The following is a 20,033-nucleotide window of genomic DNA, read 5'->3' as shown; positions in this document are numbered from 1 at the left end:
TTAAAAACATTATAGATCTGGCCCGCTTGCTGCTCAGAGAGAGTTTCTGTTATCCCCTTGTGCTCTCCACAGGATGCTGGTCTTCTTGGGAAGCTGCAGCCCCACTCCCAGGGCCAGATGCATACCGAGGACATGGGATGTGCAGAGCTCCTGCCCCACTCCCTGCAGCCCCAAAATGGCCACTCTGGGGGCAGGCCAGTCCCTCCAAGGGGGATGGAGAGCAGAAGCATCAGTCATCACCACTTATAATGGGGTCTTCGCTCTGCAGCCTCTTGCTAAGTGCGAGGCAGCATCAGCTCTCTGATTTTAATTTTATTCATAAAGCTGCTATTACTCCATCTGGATCACGCAGGATGAATACTAATGGGTCTCTGGATTGTTTTAAGTGCAGATCTGAACCTGATACTCGCTTTCATTTTGTCAGAGCTGTCGCTTTGTACAGAGATTTGTGGAGCATTCCTTCCAACCAGCGCTGGATGTTGGTGTGTGTGTTTGTCAGATGTTGAGCTCTCCTCCAACTCTCTGCCCTGGGAAGGTCAAGGTGTGCCCCTCTTGGAGCTCAGGACGTGACCAGCAGCCTTGCTGTCCCCTTGTAGGGTACACTCTCATGTGCTCCTTTGGTAATTGCAATGTGAGTGAGGGTGGCTGTCAGCCTGCTCCGAGGGCACTCCTGCGCTTGCAATGCATCCGAGGGGGGAATTATGCCATTTAGCAAAGAGGATTAATGTTTCATAACAAAAGGTAATTTATTCAATTGTATGCAAAAAAGGTAGCTGCAATGGCATGTACAAAGCCCGCTTTATTATTGTCTATTGTATTATAAATTTAATTCCTGTGAAAACATTGCTAACTCCATTGTGTACCTTTGGGGAGAACTTGACCAGTCCCAGCCTGGATTGGATTGTCTTAATTAAACACACTTGACTTTGACAGAGGAGGATCCTGATGGGCTTCCAGTGAAGAAGCTTAAACATCTGTGAATAGCAGCAGGTGGTGGGGCAGAGGCAGAGAGCCTGGGAAGGATGCAGGGCTGGCACTTGGCTTGCACCAGGGCATTCCAAAGGCAGCTCTGGGTGGCAATAGAGACAGCGACTTGAACTTCCACACCTCCAGTAACTCAGGTGCTGGTTTTTGGAGAGCCCCTCTGTTCTTCAGTGTGTGAACTGGCTGCTCTCAGCCTGGGAGATACCACACAGAACCAAGCACACAAGCTCACCCATCACTTCTACATCACTCTCCTGACTGTCATCGTCACATAAAAGGGAAAACAATGTATTTTTTTTCCTATCAGTGCATGAGTCACTGGCACGCAGCCGGAGTTCAGCGTCCCTCGTGTGCTGACAGCTTCTGGGGGTGTTGCACGTCGAGAGGGTTCTGCTGTTGTTGTCGCAGCTGTCACGCAGTTGGTCCCCAAGCGGCTGTGAGCAGAGCTGCAGTGACAGAGAGAGGTGTTTGGGAGCAGCGCCCGCTCCCCTCTCTGTGCCTGAGCTCTGGCACAAAGTGCCCGCATCGTCCCTCTCTGCACCTCAGGAAGCACTTATAGCATTCCAGGAGCTTTTGTGAGCTGTGAACTCTTGAAATAAGCAAGGCACTGAGTGCTTCTACCTTCTGGGGAGACTGTAAAAGCCTCAATATCTGCATTGATCCAGCTCAGGGATTTGCATTAATTACTTCCTCTCCTCCGGTGACTTTTTTTGCTCCCCCTTTCCTTTGCAGTACACACAGCAATGATACAACCACCTACGACCGCTCCATGTGCCCACGTAGTGCTGCAGGAGAGCCCAGAGTAGGAGGGCAGGGAGCTGGGGAGTGGGCTGTGCTCTTTGAGGATGCTGTATGCTTCAGTCTTGCTTCAGCTGGGCTGACACATACCTTCATTTACAACAATTCCAACTGTGGCCAGTTGGTGCGTTCATCTTATCCTGCGATGTCTTCAAACCTTACAGCCTTTTGTTGGGCTATGGAGTAGATATCTGGGCTGTCCTGCATCAGATGAGGCTTATCTAGCTCAGTAGGAATGTCAAAAACAGGAGTGGAAGGGTGGTTCAGTTGTGGCTGTGACCTGTGCTTCTGTCACTGCATCATGAGGACATTTGAGAGCTGCAGAGCCATCTCCTATCATCCTTGTGAGCAGAGAGCTCTCAGCACTGGCTATAGCACATAGTGCTTGTGCTGAGGTCTGTGCGTGGAAAAGCCATTAAAAACCCCTATAAAGGTGTACCCTTCATTAACTGGGTTGCAAAATGAATCTTAGTTCTGCTGAACTGGTCAAGAAATAAAAGCAATGCCATGTGAATGGTCAGCACAATTAAACACCCCATTTTGAGCTCAGGACGGCTCCAAAATGATGCACAAAGCCAGCAGCAGTGGGAAGGAGCTAATTGTTGGAGAAAACCATGGTCAGTCCATGACTGCTCAGGCACTGAAACAGGGAATTTGATAAAATAATTACTGGAAATTATCACTTATTTATCACAGAACTTTTTTTTTTTACCACTCCACAGACCCAAGCCAAAAAGCAGAGCCTTAGGAACTCAAAGGTCCACTCCTTGGATTTTTGGGGGCTTTTCAGTTAGGGTGCTGCAGGACTGTCCTCATTCAGGTGTGATCATGGCCAGGTGTGGGGCACCAGCTGCGAGCACTCAGACCTCACTCAAAGCTCTGAGCCCATGGGTGGAAATCTGGATGGTGGTGTGGCTGGAGGTGCTGCTGGTCCAGGTAAGAGCAGACAGAGTGGGTTCCTGGTGTTACATGCTGAGAGCACCCCCTGCCATGTGTTGGTTGTCCTGTTGTTGGTCCTTCTGCCCCACTGGGATGCAGGCTGCAGGGCCACCTCCTTGCTGCAGTGCCTCTGCTCCAGCAGCAGCTGTGTTTGCTGAGCCTGTTCTGCCCTTTGCAATCAGGGTAGCAATGCTGCAACCGTTAATGATGAGTTCATGAAAGCCTGCGAGTCTTTGTGTTGTCTCTTGAGTTTCAAAGCCCTGTGTTTTTCTGCTGGGTTCTGTTGCAGAAGTGTTTTGTAAGGGCTGCAGATATTTGCCTTGGTGTTGTTTTTGCTGAGCCTGGAGGAAGGGCCCTCTGTTGGGATGCTGCTTTCACTGTGCCTTTGTAGGCTGTTGCAGCAAGGAGAATAGCAGAGAAATTGTGGCTGGGGATGATTAGAGGCAGCATGCCTCTGGGGTTTACACCAGGGCTCTACAGTTGTGAATGGTAAACATCTGTTAGTACAGGCAAGTTTGAAGACCGTAGAGAAATGGAAAGGGCATATAGCAAAGCCTGCTGAAGAAGCATTGGTTTGTAGATGATGTTGCTTGACCGCTGTAAAATGATGCCCACTATAAAATTAGGAAGCATCTATATGCTTATGCCAGAGAAAATCCCTGCCCTGTAGTCTGAAAAGACAAGATATTCAGTACTCTTTGGTGCAAATGGCAAGTGGGAAAAAAAACTAGAAATCTAATACTTCAATGCAATGGCTTATTCTCACCCAGAAATGTGTGCTGGGTTCTGACTGATTTACCTCAAAAAGGAGATTCAGAAGAAATAAAAAATGATAGTAATACTTCTCTGAATAAAATATAATTGCTCTGTGAAATTCCCTGCAACAAGTTATTACTGATTTCGAAGTGCTTGGCAGAAGTCATAGAAAAATAGATTGGAAGATACCTTATTGGTCTCAAAGTTCAGCATGCGGCACTCCACAGCACCTTTGTCATAAAGACTTTGGGTTATTTTCTGAGTATCTCTGCATAAGATAAATTGCATAAAGGAAATGAACCTTTGTTCATCAGGATAAAATGCAAACCTTGCGCTCGTAGGGCACCGGAATGCATTTCCCTGATTTCATACATAACTGTTACAAGAGTTTTTGCATCGTGCTCCTTTAAGCAGCCAGGACTGGAAGGTGCGGGGTGGGATGCTGGGAGCAGTGGGTGCTTTTGGGGGTGCAACATGGGTTTGGGGTGCAGTGCTGTGTGTGGACTGTGTTCAGTGGTTACTGACAGTTTGGCTTCCTTGGTATGTGCATTCCTTCAGCTGTGCACTCAATGGGGTTGCTGAAAAGAAATGCAGTAATTCCAGGGCATTTCCTGGTACAAATCTTCTCTGAGTCCAGTCCATAGATTACCAAACCGTGAGCAAGGTCTGGCCTTGGGCCAGAGTGATTTGCCTGACTACAAATTCTCCCCCACTGGTGTCTACGTTCTGGTATAAATAAACAGGAGAAGAAAGATGGAAGGAAGGAGAAGGACAAAATGCCCTCCTGCGGTCTGGCAAGCTGGAGAAATGCAGCAGGTGGACCAAGTCTCGGTTTGCCTGACTTGAACTCCGCTTCCCTCAATGCTCACAACCTGTGACATTGCCCCTCTCCTCCCTCCCAAAACCGCAGTGCCCCCAATTAAACCTCCAGTCCACTGTGTCTCAAATGTGCCACAGGGATAAGCTACCCGCTTGCAAGATTCATGGCACTGCTTCTCCCCCCCCAATAACTAATAATTCTAGAGCAACATTCAGAATTGCAATTTATTCTGGTTGTAAAACACAGAGAAGGTAAATCACAGAGAGCATAATCATTTCTTTTCTTTCTTATAAATCAAGCCACATCCAAATCTTGCCCTCTGCATTCTCAAGCAGACTGTTGTGTTTGGGGGCCAGCAGGAAAGAAGAAGGGCAAGCTCTCATGTGCATACATGTGATTTCCAGACCCCTTTGCCATCTTGGTGTTGTGTCCCAATGCTGCCCTGCTGCACCCCTTGTGATAGCACTTAGCCCAGCCTGGGCTGTTGCACTGCGATTTGGGAATTTTGCTTTCCAGAGCATGGACACCTCATTAGGAACCATCCAACAAGTTACAGTGATTTGAACTTCCTCTCATTCTTCATCATACAACCGGGGTGATGAGGGAGCTTTATCCCTTTCAGCTAAAAACTTCAAAGTTAATCTGTGTTATTAAAAGCCATATCCTTGCAGGTAATAATTACACCCCAGTGTGCAGATAGAGGCACAGGGAAATTGTGCGACTCCTCTCAGGAGACGCAGTGAATTGGCAGGAGAGCCAGGGGCGATGCTGAGAGGAGAGCCCTACCCTTAGCACAGGTCTGCACATCTTCATAGCAAGAAGAGATGAAAAGCGCTTTCAGTCGTTGGGTCTGACTTAACCACGTCGTTATGGAACTGCAGCTTGTTTCCATGCAGCATCAAAGGGAGTAACGCTTGCCCCAAAGACAGAGCTGAACGCTGAAAATTGTGTACTTACAGCTCAGCCTTAGGGGCTTGGGTAAAGGGACAGTGTTTAAAAGCAACCGAGGCAAACTCTTACAGTCTACAGAGTCATTAGTATGCCAAGTCCTGCAGGGCTTCCCGCATCCTCTTGGACTTGATAAAATTATAAATCAACCAGCAAAATTCCTTTTGGAACAGACTGTGCTTCGGTCCAGGGCTGCTCGCCAGCGCCGTGCGAAGCCTCCTCCACCCGCGCAGGCAATCATTCGAGTTAGTTCTTTTGGTTTGGAAATGCAGTGTCATAATCAGGGCAGATATGTACCTGATATTGAGCTGAAACAACTCAATTTACTGCGCACTGATAGCTGTCAGCACACACAACACCATTTTCATCTTGTTCCTTTCACCCTTTCTCTCCCTTTTTTTCCTGTATTTGCTCTTTCATCACCTTCTTGTTGTTTCTTTGCCCTCCTCTGGTTCTGCTTCCCCTCTGCCAGAATCACGTGCCCAGCCTGCATTTTAATTTCTCCCCCCAGCCTGGAGCTAGGAAGGATGTCGTACTGCTGCATCCCATCCAACAGAGGACCCAAGGGCTCTTGGCCCAGCTGGTGACCTCTGGCCATAGCAGAGGCCCCAGTCTCAGCTGGACCAGCACAGATCTGAAGGAATTTACACTGCATTTATAGTGATGAGAATGAGATCAGGATCGTTATCGCTGTCTTCTCACCAACCTTTGTTTCAAGGAAGCACTCTCATCCTGTCAATATCATTTTTTGCCATCAAACATGGCCCAGATGCTACTCCAAGCGCAGAGCTGAGGGTTGAAATGATTTGTACTAAAATTACAACTCTAAAAACGATTCCCTTCCCTCCGTGGGCAAACCTCCCTGCCCCCATCACCGCCTGTGCAGCGGAGATAATTGCTGGGACGTTGCTCATGGGACAGGACAGGATTAATATGTTAAAAAGCACTCTCAGTTGGATTAGCTTTCCTCCCCTTCAAACTGATGACAAAGCTTGCACGGCCTTCAACAGAGGCAGTCACAGTGCCAAAGTGGTTTTGAAAACCATACCCTCGCTGTTTGCACAGCACTCTGCGGGTGTTTGGAGCAATCCAGCAGTACAGGGACAGGCTGCAGCTTTGCCACTGTATTTATGTCTTCTCCCTTGGCTTATGCCTCTATCATTTTGTAGGAAGAAAAAGTCTTTCCATTAGCCAGACCCCTTTCATGCACTGGTCTATACTGTTAATGGCCATTTTTGAAAAGAAGGGCAGAGTTGAAGTTCTTTTTTCAGGTTTACAGTTGAGTTTGCAAGATTTGAGATTCAGTAGTGAAAGCACCCACGTTTCTTGTTAAGTGAACGTGGATTTACTGCAGTAAAGACTTTAAGTGGGACCGCTAAAAATCTGAGGCAGACAACAGGAAGACATTGGGAAATATATTCCTAATTCTCTGCCCGTTCTTCTGCCCAGCCTGGACTTCAGTGGCCAAAGCATGGCCAGTTCAGGGTCCTTCTGAAAGTCAGGAAAACCATTCTGCTGTGAAGTGACAGTGCCTGGGGTCTGCTTCTGCCTGCCCCGCCACCTTGAGATGTGAGGATCATCCATCTCCCCTCCTGGCATGAGAGGCTGTGATCCTGCAGTCCCCCCACCCTCCCCTTCCCCTCCAGCCCAATCCCAGCAGGAGGGGCTGGGTGGGCTGAGCAGGGCCCTAATGAGCCTGGGACTGAGCTCTGATGATGGAATCTTCAGGCGTGAGACAGTAATGAATGGTAATTCTTCAAGCCCAACCATTGCTCTATTTTTTCCCCTTAACAACTGAACTGATTAGAATGAAACTTTGACTTGATTAGTGATTATTGTCTCTGTATGGCAGTTGCTTGCAGCCCTTTCATTTCCTTGGTTTGTTTTTAAAAAAACATTGGCTGGCATTTCATCCCCTGATTTAATGCTTGGGTTCTCTGCTCCATATTCATCCCTCTCTCCCTCTCTCTTCCCCTCCCTCCCACCTAAAGAGATCCAATTATTGTTTTATTGTCATTTAGTGTACAGAACCAGGGCTTCCGAGGTGTCTGCTCCCCTTGATTCCTATCACTGAAGGGGAAAAACACACACAGGATTGGGTGCACTCCATGATGCGGGGCGATGGAGACGAAGCTGCAGCAGGCCCTAATTACAGAATAATATGCAAGAGCAGCTCCATATTTCTTTCTCCAGGGTTCCAGCTCGCTGAACTGCTTTGCTTTTCAAGCTCCTACACGTTGGAGGCTTATTCAGCATTATTTCTGTTAATTATTGGCATTAGAAGCATTTCTAGAAATCCTGGATGAGGTTGGAGCTGTTGCGACGGTGATTTATTGCCTTCCTCATCCCCTACGAGGCACAGACAAAGCCAACCCTGCGGCAGCTGCCGTGCTGCTCCTGGTGCTCCATGGCACCAGGCCTGATGCTGAACCCCCCTACCTTCCACCCACACCACGAACACTGTGCAAAATATTTATAGTGGGGACCAGCTAGATCCCAGCTCCTTCTGGGAACGCAGCTCACGCGCTGCATATTTCAATAACAATGACTTATTAAATAATAACTGACATTTACCTAGCTGCTGCTTGTCCTCGGAGCCCCCAAGACTTGGCAAACTTTAATTAATAGTTGTTTTAATAGTTAAATAACCTTTATAACTGCATTTCATTTATTCAGAGCCCATCAGAAATAAAGTCATAATGATCTGAGTTGAGCGATAAAACACAACATCTGGTTTAATGTTTGCAGGTTATTAATGAGCTGAGTAGCCTGGCAGATGAACAATATATTTATTTCATTTTTTCTTGCAAGAACGTGCATTATTGAGAGAAGTGCTGATGAGGTCCATGTGTTTTCTCTTCTGCTGCAGTCCCTTCCATGCCCCGCACCCCCTATGGATGTTTCTGCTCTAAGAGCAACGCATCTCAACCACTGCAGAGCCCTTGCTATGGTTTGGTTGTCCTCACTGTGTGCCTGTCAGGGAGTCCTGCTGCATCGGAGACGTCCGTGGGCAGAGTGGCAGAAGCACTGCTGATTTATCTCTGGATACAATCTTTGCCATCTGTTTTTATATTGCTTTCAGCACAAGATAAGTAGTTCCCATATAGCGCGCGCTCCATAGACTGTAAAGTTCATGAGTCTGCAGAATTTATGATAAGGCAGAAAATTGTCTTAGCGCATCATTCATGTGAGCAGGGTCCAGAACAAACGTTGCAGCCTCCAGATGTTGCTTTCCATCCTCTGCCGGTGCGTGCCGGAGGGATGATGCCCCTATCCCTTGCATGGGGTCTTTCTCTCTGACTTTCAGCAGTCACGCTGGCTCCAACTCACCCTGCAAGCATTAAGCAATCTGCCTTGAACTTCTGCCTTGGTTTGCTCCATCTTTTCCTGCAGCCTATTATGACTCTGTCCTGACTAATGTTGCTTAGCGCAGCTCCCACTCCCTGGTTCCCAGAGCACAGCCTGCACAATGAAATGAGCTTCCTCAGGCACATTTTTTGGTGCTTTTTTTTTTTTTTTTTTCTTCCCCCCTGCAACATTACCTATTAATTGCACTCAGAAAATATTCCAGAAATTTACTTATGCCCCTGAGCTGTAGTCGTGTTTATTTCCATAACTCTTTGATACAATATTTGTCTTTGCCTGAAATAGTTTGCCAAAAGGAAAGGAAAGGAAGAAGCAGCATGCGAAGGATTTGGATTACTTCACATCTGCCTTTCTTTAAGCAGCCCATATGGGAAAACATATTCTTTTGCACAGAATTTGCTAAAGGTTTCATAAAATGCATCGCATACACATTTAACACAGAACCTAACAATATTTATATTTAAAATGGGTCCAAGCAGATCCATTTGGTGAGTGTTGGAAACACGTAGGGTGGCAGTGCACATTGAGAATGTAATAGTCTTGTTATCTGCTTCAGCTTGTGGGATCTGTTCCTGCCATAGGTTTGATGGGAGGAAAGAAGTGATACAGCTTGTTAAGTATAAAAATCATAATGTGTGTGATTTTATGAGCACGCTTCGTCTGTGATGCTCAGAGAAAGCAACATTACCCATGGTCTCCTTTAAGACCAAGTAGCTGAGTAAATGGGAATTGACATTAAGAGATCATAGAATGGTTTGAAATGGAAGGGACCCTCAAGGCCATCTGGACCCGCTCCCTCCAACAAGCCAGGACACCCCTGTTCATTTTCCTGCCTTCTTTCTGCCTTCCAGATACTTCATCTGTTTCCTCGTTGCTCACGTGCTGCTCCATGAACCCATAGCTTCCAGTAGACCCACATTCTGCAGCCTTCCAACAAACACCCACACCTGTCCTAGTGCTGAGATGGGCTGGGAGAGGATACATCTTGATGCAAAACATCTTATTTCTAATGTCTTCAATGCAGTGATTGCATGTATTTTTCTCTCTCCCACCCCTTGTGCATTGCATTAATGCACAGGCCCAGCACTGAAACGAGAAGGAATGCTCAGGTTTAACAAGTAAAAGGTAAAAGCAGAGACTGAAGAGAGCTAATCAAATTCGATTAGTGAGTTTCAGACTTCACTGGGTTTTGTTTGGTCTGGTTTATCTGAATCTTTATTAGATAAGCTTGAATTGGCAACACTGGTGTATGATGCAATACCCGACGTGATTGCCATCCGAAATGGCGTGGGGCAGCTCAACAGCCCTGCAGCATCCTCCCAGCACTGCTCAGCTGGCTCTGCCTGCCTGCCTGCAGATAATTTTATTTAATCTTGGCAATCTTCCGTTGTATACGTAGGTAAACAAAGATCAAGCTACTCACAACCTTAATTAGGCTACACATAAATAATAGATGACTGGATTAGCCAGGAGTATAGAGGAGACGTGAGAGTAAGAACAACCACAAGGCCACTGGTGTTCTCCTTGCAGAGAACGCACTGCTCTTCCCTTCCCCTGCTCCTCCCCACTCAGTGCTTCCCATTGGCATTTTTAAGGCACTTCTGTGGACAACACTGTGGGTTTTGGTTTTTTTTTTCTGCAACAATGCTGAGCTAAGCACTGGCTTTGCCCTTACAGCCATTTCCTTCTGCTTTCTGGGTTTTTTGGTTTCAGACCCTCTGATGCCACAGGGCTTTGTCACACAGCACTCTGGAAAACATAATGGAAAACAGGGGCTGTCCAGTATATGAGCTTTTTAGTGCATGTCTCAGCGTGCTGAGCAGGCACTGATTGCAGATGTTGGCACCTTTGGGCATAGCTTTGGTGGGCTCCATTGCAGAGGACAACCGCAGAGAGTCCTAACAGTGCTGCCTCCCTCTGCACTGTTGGCAATGGGTGAAAATGTTCCTTTACCACACATATTGCTCACTGACACCTCCTGCCTCCAAGTGATGGAGTGATTCAGCCGAGTCAAAAATAACTCTCTGGCTGTGGTAGTTCATCCTGGATCAGCAGTCCATGTGGTCTCTATCTATCAACGTGTGTCCTATACTAACGATGTGATAGCTTTGAAAAGTTGAGCTATTTACACAAGGTCACTTTATTAGTAGGGAAATCGCTCTTATGATAAATGAGCACTCTGCAGCCTGTCATGGGCACGCTCCTGTCCCGCTCAGCAGCTCGCTCAGCTCTGCAGCCTTAGCAAAAAATACACCTTGGGTAAGAAAACATAGCAGGAAAAAGAAGCTGGTGGGCGTCTGTTGTCTCTTTTCCTCCGTGCAGTGCTGGGAGGGAGGAGGGCATCTCTGCCCACCAGATAGGGGTGGCTGCTTCCCCGAGTCCTGAGCAGAAGGTGTAAAATACCATGAGAAGATATTTCTCAGGCAATGTGCTGACTCAGCACCATCTCTGTTTCTTAACTGGGAGTGATGTATGAATTATCTCAACCTAAAGCCTGAAATATACATTATAGGCCGTATCTTTCTATGTTTTATTTGGGCTGTAAAGTGAGACCTTATTATTTCTCCCCCCTGGGCATCCTTTAATGAATCTAGATTTGAAAGTGAAATATTTATTATATTCCACGAGGTTAACTGTGGAAGGAGAGGAGGAGAAATATGCAAATTTGTAAGAAGGCTTTTTTTAAAAAAGCCCCCTTTATTAAGAAAAAAAAATGTGCAAATGTGCATCCCTCGAGATGCTGAATGGCTGTCCCTAAAAACGGGTTTACCAGGGATGCTGGCTGTGGGAAAACACCTTGCTCTCCTTTTCACAAATGCTGTTTCGGTTCATTTCGCATTTATATTTTTAAGTCACACTATTTTCACTCAAGAGTGAGTGCTGATAGCATACTTGTCCTGGAAGGTGGCAGACCCCACTGATCAGCGACACAGGCGGCAGAGCTGCCTCCTGCCTTCCCTGACACCCAGACAGAGGAGCTGAGAGAAATAACGTGTCTCAGGAGATGAAGGATCCCTGCAGAGTGACATTTTCTCTGCCTGATGTACTGCTCTGTACCTGTTGCCAGGCAATGAGGTGCAGGGCTGCCAGCCGTGCTGCATGCAGGGTGCCTGGGGGATGAGCCCCACCACTGTGCAGATGTGTGATGCTCTTAGGGGTGCATGCACTGCTCTTGATTTTATTTTACACATGTGCATATGTATGTATATATGTATGTATGAGATCGTAGCTGGGGATGGGCGTGATTGTTTTGTGTCTGAAAAAGATGTACAAGTCTCATTCCTCTAAACAGTGCTCCCATGCCTGTCTGTAAAACGCGTAAAGCCAGGTTTGTCAGCATGGTTAAATAGTGCAGAAAGTTAGAATGATGGAAGGGTTTGGGTTGGAAGGGAGCTGAAGGCCGCCTGGTGCCGCTCCCTGCAGCGCACAGGGACACCCCCAGCTCAGCAGTGCTCACAGCCCCGTCCAGCCTGACCTTGGCTGTCTGCAGGGACGGGGCACCACTGCCTCTCTGGGCAACCTGTGCCAGCGCCTCACCGCCCTCACTGCCAAACCTTCTTCCTTACATCCAGTCTCAGTCTCCCCTATTCCAGGTGCTCAGTGACTCCCCCTTGCATAACCATGAGTTTCAAAAACAGTGCAAAAAAAAGTCTTTTGGCTGCAATGGTATCAAGATGAGCCCCTGCTTCATTAGAATGAATGCCATTTGCTTAAAAATAGAAATATTATGCCATCCTCCAGCAGCAAAAATGAAATACGCTATTAAAGGATTATGATTCTGTGACTTCAGACCTATTGTAGTCTTAATATTTCATGGTGCATTGACACAGAGTACATAATATGCTGAACAGCACTGTTGGCTTCAGCTGTTGCAAACAGTATGGTGCAGAAATAATTGAACTAAAAAGAAATTACAGCAACTCAGAGAGTTGCGCAGATGTGGGATGGTAATGCTGAGCCAAACGTGCTTTAACAAAAAAAAAAAATTAAAAAAAGACCAACAGAAAAATGTTCAGTAGGTTGTCCTTTTGCTGGCAGTCATTTGTGGTAGGACCAGCAGTCACTGCACTGCTCCTGTGCAGGGAAATCTGATTTGTCAGCAATATTTAAAGCTAACGAGTATGGAAAATGAGGCCTTATCTATACAGAGGCTTACGTTCATTTCAGGAAAGCTGGTGTGAATCTCTGTTTATGCTTTTAAGTCTCAGATGCACCATCCAGTTACTGCAGCTTAACAAGTCACTGTTTGTCAGCTGTGCTGTTAATAACAGCGTACGCACACTTAACCCAGCATAGGTATGAGGCAAAGCACATCAGATTACATCTTTCATCTGTTTTTATTTCAGTTTGTTTCACTTAAAGTAGTTCCTTGCCATCAAACAGGGATTGCTTCCATCAGAATCCCTATCTGGACAGACTTCTTGTATCTTAACCAAGATATAGTTAAGAGAACTTGGGTGATTAATCACATTCAGCTATTGTACAAGGGGGTGGGGGGGAACCTCCTCCTGCATTGGGCTGCAGAGGTGAAAGGGCATCTATTGTTATTATTTTATTGCTGCTGCACTTAATATAAAATTGCTCTGTTTTATTTCCATCCAAATAACATCAGAGTCTGGATGGGGAGGAAGCAATGGTTTGAAAGGTTGAGACCTTTGGTTTTCCTGGAAGCTGCCAGAGCTCCCCTGTCTCTGGCCATGTGCTCTGAGCAGAAGTGTGACCATCAATCTGGAGATGCTGAATCAGGCTGGCTCCTTGCTGCTGCCTCTGCAGCGTGGGCACCTTTGCCTGGCTGAGCTCTCAGACCAACAGGTTAGAACTGCATGTGTGTACATCCTCTCTTGCTGGACTACAAGGCAGAGTTGAGAGCAAGGTATCAGAATAGAAGGGTTTGGGCTTTGATGCAGAATGGGCAGAGGCAGCCAAGCTGAATCCCCACAGCCCTCCTGGCCCTCACCCAAGGTGGTTTTGATGCAAGGATTTGTCTTCTCCTTCTGGATGGCCTCAAGCACAAAGGAGCCCAGGCACAATAGAAGTGAGTGATGCTAATAGCAACATGTCAGGTATGTCTCCAAAATTGAGGAGCTAGAAATGTGCTTCTTGTTGCTAATAATCACAGAGCTTGACAAGCTTGTTGTTTCCACCCCTGTTCCTGTGTTGTTCCCTACACGAACTGACCTGATCCTCCGTGTATCTGCACAAACAACTGTGGGATGTCACCCTCAGCCCTGACAGCAGCAGCTCTGTGCCTGTTGCTCAGCTTCCCCGCCTGCTGCTGCAGACGGTGAGCTGGGTTAGCTGGATGTCAGCTCTCATCCAGCATGCCACTTGCTGCATCCCTGTATTTCTTTGAGCTGTTAAGTGCTGGGCTGCCTGTCACTCAGGCAGTGACGAGCTGTCACTCCATACTTGGCATCTATGTGACATGAGCTGTGCCCAGGAGGACTCCCAGGAGGAGGGGTGCTGGGTGCAAAGGGACCTGCAGGTGCAGCTGGACAGACAGCTTTGCTGCAACGCCATTCTCTCCAGGATCATGATGTTGCTCAAAAATACACATCTATTTTGTTTTGTTTTGTTCTTAAAAGCCATTTTTGATCATTTCAGTGTAAGCAAGAAATGAAAAGGGATGCTGGAACAGGTTGCCCAGTGAGGCTGTGAATGCCCCTCCCTGGAAGCATTCAAGGCTAAGATGGATGGGGCTGTGAGCAACCTGATCTAGAGGGAGGTATCCCTGTCTATAGCAGGGGGTTGGAACTCAGTGATCTTAAAGGTCCCTTCCAACCCTCCTATGATTCTATGATACAAAATGCTCCAGCAGCATTGAAATGTTTCACCAGTGCCAGATAACAGCACGGCAATATTTCATTGAGAAATAGATTTTTCACTTGAAATGTGTTAAATGTTGTGTGTCAACCAGGAAACTCCAATGTTTTGATCACTGGGAAGTGTCTGTTGGAAGGGTAAATTTTATTTTCTTTTCCACAAGGGATTTTGAAATATTTTATTTCTAACTTGGAACAAAGGCAGATTTCAGTGTGAGGAAGTTGCTCTGAATGTCTGCCCCATGCTTGCAAATGCTGCATATTGCATGCTGGGGGCAGGAAGCCTTTGTACCCACTCACATCCTGAGAATGAGAAATCTTGTCAGTGCTTTCTGGACCCTTAGCAGCCTGTTGAGATGCCCTTCACGTTCAGGGAAATATCTCCAGTGCCGGTTATGATATATGATATGTTATATATATGACACATATAATATATGTATGATATGAGATATATGTGTGACGTATGAGCCTTTGCTTGGTGAGATGTTACAACATGTCTGTAAGTACATAGATGGAAATAATCACTGGATATGATACACACATTGCCCAGAGAGCTGTGGGTGCCCCATCCCTGCAGGCACTCAAGGCCAGGTGGGATGGGGCCCTGGGCAGCCTGAGCTGGTGGGGGGCAGCCCTGCCCACGGCCAGGCTTTGAGCTCCCCTCCAACCTGAGCCATTCTACAATACACATTTTTCCCGTGAGTGCAGCTCGTTTCTTAACAAATAGGGCTACCTGCATCCCAAGTTGCAATGCAGCACTCTACAATCTCAAAGCCTCAGCATAATACTTCCAGCCTGTCCCAATGACTGATGCAATGCTGCCAGAGCAGAGCAAGCCCAGATCCTGGCAGGGCTTCTCCTCTCCTCTCTTCTCACTGTGTTTTGGTGGCTGTCATTCCTGTAACTTCCTCTGGAGCTCAGTCCTTTTCAAGGGCAGGCTATTGGGGATGTGTCCAAAATACATGTTTTCTAATTAAAGGGAATTGTTTACTTGATGTAGAGGGAGGAAATAATGGTCCCTTTGGCTGGATGTTTCTTCCTGAGTAAGATGCATTAATGATGATGCTCTTTAATTTGCTTTTCTCCTCCCTAATCTGCATCCCTTCTTCTTCCTTCAAAGACCTCACTGTTCTCATTCCTTTATTCCGTTCTCTTTCCTTTATTCCATTCTTCTTTCAGCCCTTTCTACCCTCTTTGCTTACAGCCACAAATCAGCTCTCTCTGCTCCACATCAGGCTGTTTGCTAAGCCAAAACCAGCCATGTGCACTGGTCCACACTCCTCCAAAGCAGAATGTAAATTCATGTGGTTTTAGTGCAACGTGTCTTGATCAAAATGTATGATTTTTTTGGCCAGGAAAACATTTCCTGAGAATTTTTTCACCCTCATCCCTCAGAGCTGCACAGTTTTGCAGTACACACATCCTTCAGACACACGTATTTAACAAACCATATTCAACGGGGCGATTTGCAAGTCGTTAAGGAGTTTGACAGCCAATGGCATGAGGAAATGGAAGGATATTTTCGAAGCAGGTCAATTTTTTTGTCAGATAAGGTAAAGAAATCAATTCATTGGGCTAGAACTCTTCAAACCAAATGCAGATAGAGAATGTGATGTATTTACTAACATCCTGAAGGGGGTGGTGCTAGCAAGATAGAGACTTACGGATAATTTTATTTGGAGAAAAAAATGTCCCAAAAGAAGGCACGCTGCTAATAGGATCTGCCAGCAAAAGATTGTGCAGATGAGAAAGTGCTAAATCTGAACACGGCTTTATGGGATTTAGAATGTAGTTTCCAGGCTTCAGTGGTAAATAATAATGGAACAGAGCTCGTGTGCTTGTCATTCAGCTAAAGGACGTTTGTGGGCACTTTGCAATCTCAGTGCATCTATTGTGTGACCACCTCACGTCAAGATTTTGCAATTAAAAATTGAAAATAAAGCGCATCTCTCAGAGAAGTAGGGCGATCCTATTACTGAGATGCATCCACCTGTGGCAGGGAACACATTGGCTGCTTAATCTGTGCCCAAAAACTCCACGCTGCTGTTCTGAAGAAGCAGCAAAGAATTCTCTGTTCTCTTTGTATGGATGAGAAAACAAATCTGGAGGCTCAGGAGGCAATTCAACCCATTGGAATAGGACCACATATTCAGGAGCAGCATTAGTTGTTTGGTTTAGCAAAAAGGACGCTCGGATCATCTGTTGCCTTGGGGACCCCGTCTCCTTTTCCCATTTCTGCAGCATATATCTCTCCCCATTTAATGGCATGCTGAAGCATCATTTCAGTACCAGCACAGAATGAGAAATGGTTCCTAATGGCTGATAATGCTTCTCGTGTCGCTTGATCTTTCCTGTCTCCCTCGCTCCATGCCTACCAGTGGAAAAGATGGTTCTGTCATCCACGAGAGGGGCTGCCCCTCCCTCTGGGAGCTTCAATAACGCCGCTCCAGGAAAATGACCTATTTGTTATTTTTGAATAGAAAAACTCTGCTTTGTGACTTTGATACTTGACATGATATGGGTTCTTAGGAGATGGGGAAATTGAAGAAAATGTGTGTTGGTTTTTTTGTTTTTTTTTCCTTCCTTTATTTGCCAGGCATTAGTGCAACAGAAGCGAGCTGGGTAATGTGAGAGTCTGGATCTTCTCATGGTCAGTCACAGTTCTTAACCTTTCTCTTTTCTGCTGTAAGTGCCCTTGGGACTGTTTGCGTTGTTATTTCAAGGTTCTCTCTGTGAATGCAAACAGGAGGGGGGGGATGATCACACACACACCGCCCTCTGAGTTCCCTTCTCATGGCATTGTGCACACAAAGGCAGCACCATCCAAAGGGCCGAGGGATTTTCAGGCTCATTTATAAGTATTGTCATCTCAAAGTTTTTGTACAAACGAGCTTGTTTTGGTAAAGTGAGCACCATTGTTCTGCTGGGTTCACACCAGATGAAAATCTAGCTTAAAATACATATGAGAGTTTGGTCATGTATATGCCATCTTTTAGATTTTTATTTCTTCCCTTTATTTTTTGCAAAGCACACAAAATCCCACAGGCTCTGATGTCTTACAGTGTTTCTATAAATGTGAAGCTCGAGCCTTTTTGGCTGGAGTTCCAAAACCTTGAAAGGTTTGGAAAGAAATAGAGCACAATGTTTTCTTGCAACTAACGCTCTGCTCCATGCCAGTGTCTCGTTAGTTTTGACAGCAGGAGAAAAGCTTATGGCCAAAGATAACGAAGTCGGAGGTGTATTCCACAGAAAGCACTTTAATTTTTCCGGGTTTCTCCTTCCCTATGTTCACCCCTATGTAGGTGGGTGAGAGCTGCCTCAGTACCACCCCAACCATTGGACGTTGCAGGATGGGATTAATGTTAAATAGGCAGAGAGTGAGGAAGTTCTGAGCGTGCCTTGGTCCTGCCTTGGGACTGTTACAAAGGGAGATCCTCCCCTCTCTTGTTTCTCCTTCTGCTCAGAAGATGCTCACAACGCTGTATTTATCTCAATGTCATTTTCTTCGAGATGTGAGCTGGAACAAATCCGGAGCAGCTGCTTCATTTCTAAGTGTCCTTTAGGGATCCCTTCAGCAGACACTTTGCAGAATATAATGATGACATTCTAACGAGCATTAATGCACATGTTGTCATCTTTCTATATTTACACTTCCCACAGGAGGCATAGTTCTGAAAAGCAAAAGAGAGAGGGAGAGAAACTTTTATGCAGAAACTTCAGCGTGTGAGTTAGGTCTGACCAGAGCATCCTCCTAATTAACAAAGCCAGAGTAATGGCTGGATGTCGGGGCTAAGCGGGAAGCCACAGCCATTGTGCAAAACTTCTCAATGCAAGAAGAAAGATCCTGACTTGCAGCACCTGCTGATGAGACCAGTGAAAATGGGGGAAAAGGATTCCATTGACAGACAGACCAGGAGTAGGAGCGCAGGGCATCGATGCTATTTGTCTCCTCTATAAAAGAGATCTTAGAACAGAGCCAGGATTGCTGTAGACCTCGTGAACTTCGGTCTGAGTAATTTAACTGCAAACTATAGGCACTATATATTCAAGCATATGCTTGCTCTTTCTCTGCCTAGCCCAGAAAGATGAAGCATGGAACATACACCTGGCCTTTGTGGTGGATGCTTATTAGCCACATCGTTAAATGAGCCCTGTAATGGTCTCAATGAGCAATGCACTCAGCACTGACCACTCATGCAATGCCCTCTCCATGTGTTTCCATTGAAAAGACACTTCCTGAATCACAAATGTAATAAAATCCTCTTTGTCCAGAGGGTCTTCGTGGGGAAACAAATGCTATGAATTCTTTTCCCCAGCAGGAATGTTGCATACGCACATAAGCACACGTCTGTGTTTATATTTATATGAAAATAAACGTTAAAAGAACGAACAAAATAAGTGAAATGAAAGTACACACACTCGGTGCTTCATAACATAAGCAGTTGAAATGGATAAGGTCGCAGCTTTGTCCTCTGCTTACTGATCTGATCGGGGAAAGATTGTATCAAATAAATAATATATCAAAAGATTTCTCCCTTCATCTCTTCACACGTACGCTCTCGCAGTCCCCGCGACATTATCCAAATCAGGAGTGAAAATCCAGCCTGTATGATAAGTAGTAATAAATGGCTGTGCTTGTCAGTGGAAATTTTGTTGGCAAATTTCCGAACCAGATTAAAAAGTAAATTAGATTTCTTCTGGAGAGTTATTTTCAAGGGGTTTTGTCTGCTGATGTTCTCGTGCAAGATTGCAGCTTAGCCAAAGGGGAAAGAGAACAAAAGGAGAGGATAAAGAATGGAGGTTGCAATTATCTGACTGAACAAGGCTCTCCCGTGCAAGGCACCTAATCAGGAAAGTCTCAAATTTGCTTAAAATACAAGGTGCAATACCACATTTATTTATAATCTGCCTCACCTGCTCAGATAAAACTGTTTCTAAAGCCAGGCAATTGCAGGAGACAAGCTGTAAAATGGAACAAATGGAATCAAATCAGGTATTAATAACAGCAGAATGAAATAATAATAAAAAAAAGTGTCTTTTAGCAGAGTATAATTTCTGTTTTACAGAAAATACCAATGAAGCAGGGTGACACGGGAAAGTATTACGGAGTGGGAAAAGGTGAGAGGGATGAGGAGGAAAGGGAGGTGAGGATGGTTGTTCAGCTGCTAATCCTTGGGTACTGTGAGGGAGAGAATGGGACCCCAGGTGCCTGAGGGTGAGTAATGAGGGGCAAACGAAGGGAGCAATGGGGATGCCATATTGGGGGCAGGTGAAGCTCATGCTGTCTTCTGTTCCTGGTGCCATGTGGCTCACAGACCTTTCCTTTGGAGCTGCATGCAACATGGTGCCCTTCTCCAGCCTTCCCTGTGGATTTGGGTGAGTCTCTTTGGCTTTATTTCCCATTTATACAGCAGAAATGTTGTTTTCTTGGTGATTTAAAGTGTGTTTCTGGTATCTGTGCGCACAGAAACTGTTTGTTGTTGACCTTGCTTAAAAACTTGAGGGCCGGACTAGAAGTGTGTTTCATGTGGAGCTGAATGTTTGTTGTCTGTCTCCTGATGTCCGGGGGCTCTTCCTCCAGCTGGGCAGATGGAAGGGCC

The 20,033-nt window shown here is 46.0% G+C and overlaps 1 long non-coding RNA gene across 1 annotated transcript; it reads right to left on the bottom strand.

Moving 5' to 3' along the window:
• Positions 1–17,825: 17,825 nt before the first annotated feature.
• LOC125703688 (uncharacterized) lies at positions 17,826–19,617 on the bottom strand. The gene is made up of 3 exons (XR_007380925.1): positions 19,507–19,617; positions 19,348–19,395; positions 17,826–18,104 (listed from the first exon to the last, which is right to left on the bottom strand). It is a non-coding gene; the product is annotated as an uncharacterized LOC125703688 (long non-coding RNA).
• Between the last annotated feature and the right edge of the window lie 416 nt (positions 19,618–20,033).

The sequence above is a fragment of the Lagopus muta genome, chromosome 22 (assembly GCF_023343835.1).
Source record: "Lagopus muta isolate bLagMut1 chromosome 22, bLagMut1 primary, whole genome shotgun sequence".
NCBI lineage: Eukaryota > Metazoa > Chordata > Aves > Galliformes > Phasianidae > Lagopus > Lagopus muta.
This window is presented reverse-complemented; position numbering and strand designations above follow the sequence as displayed.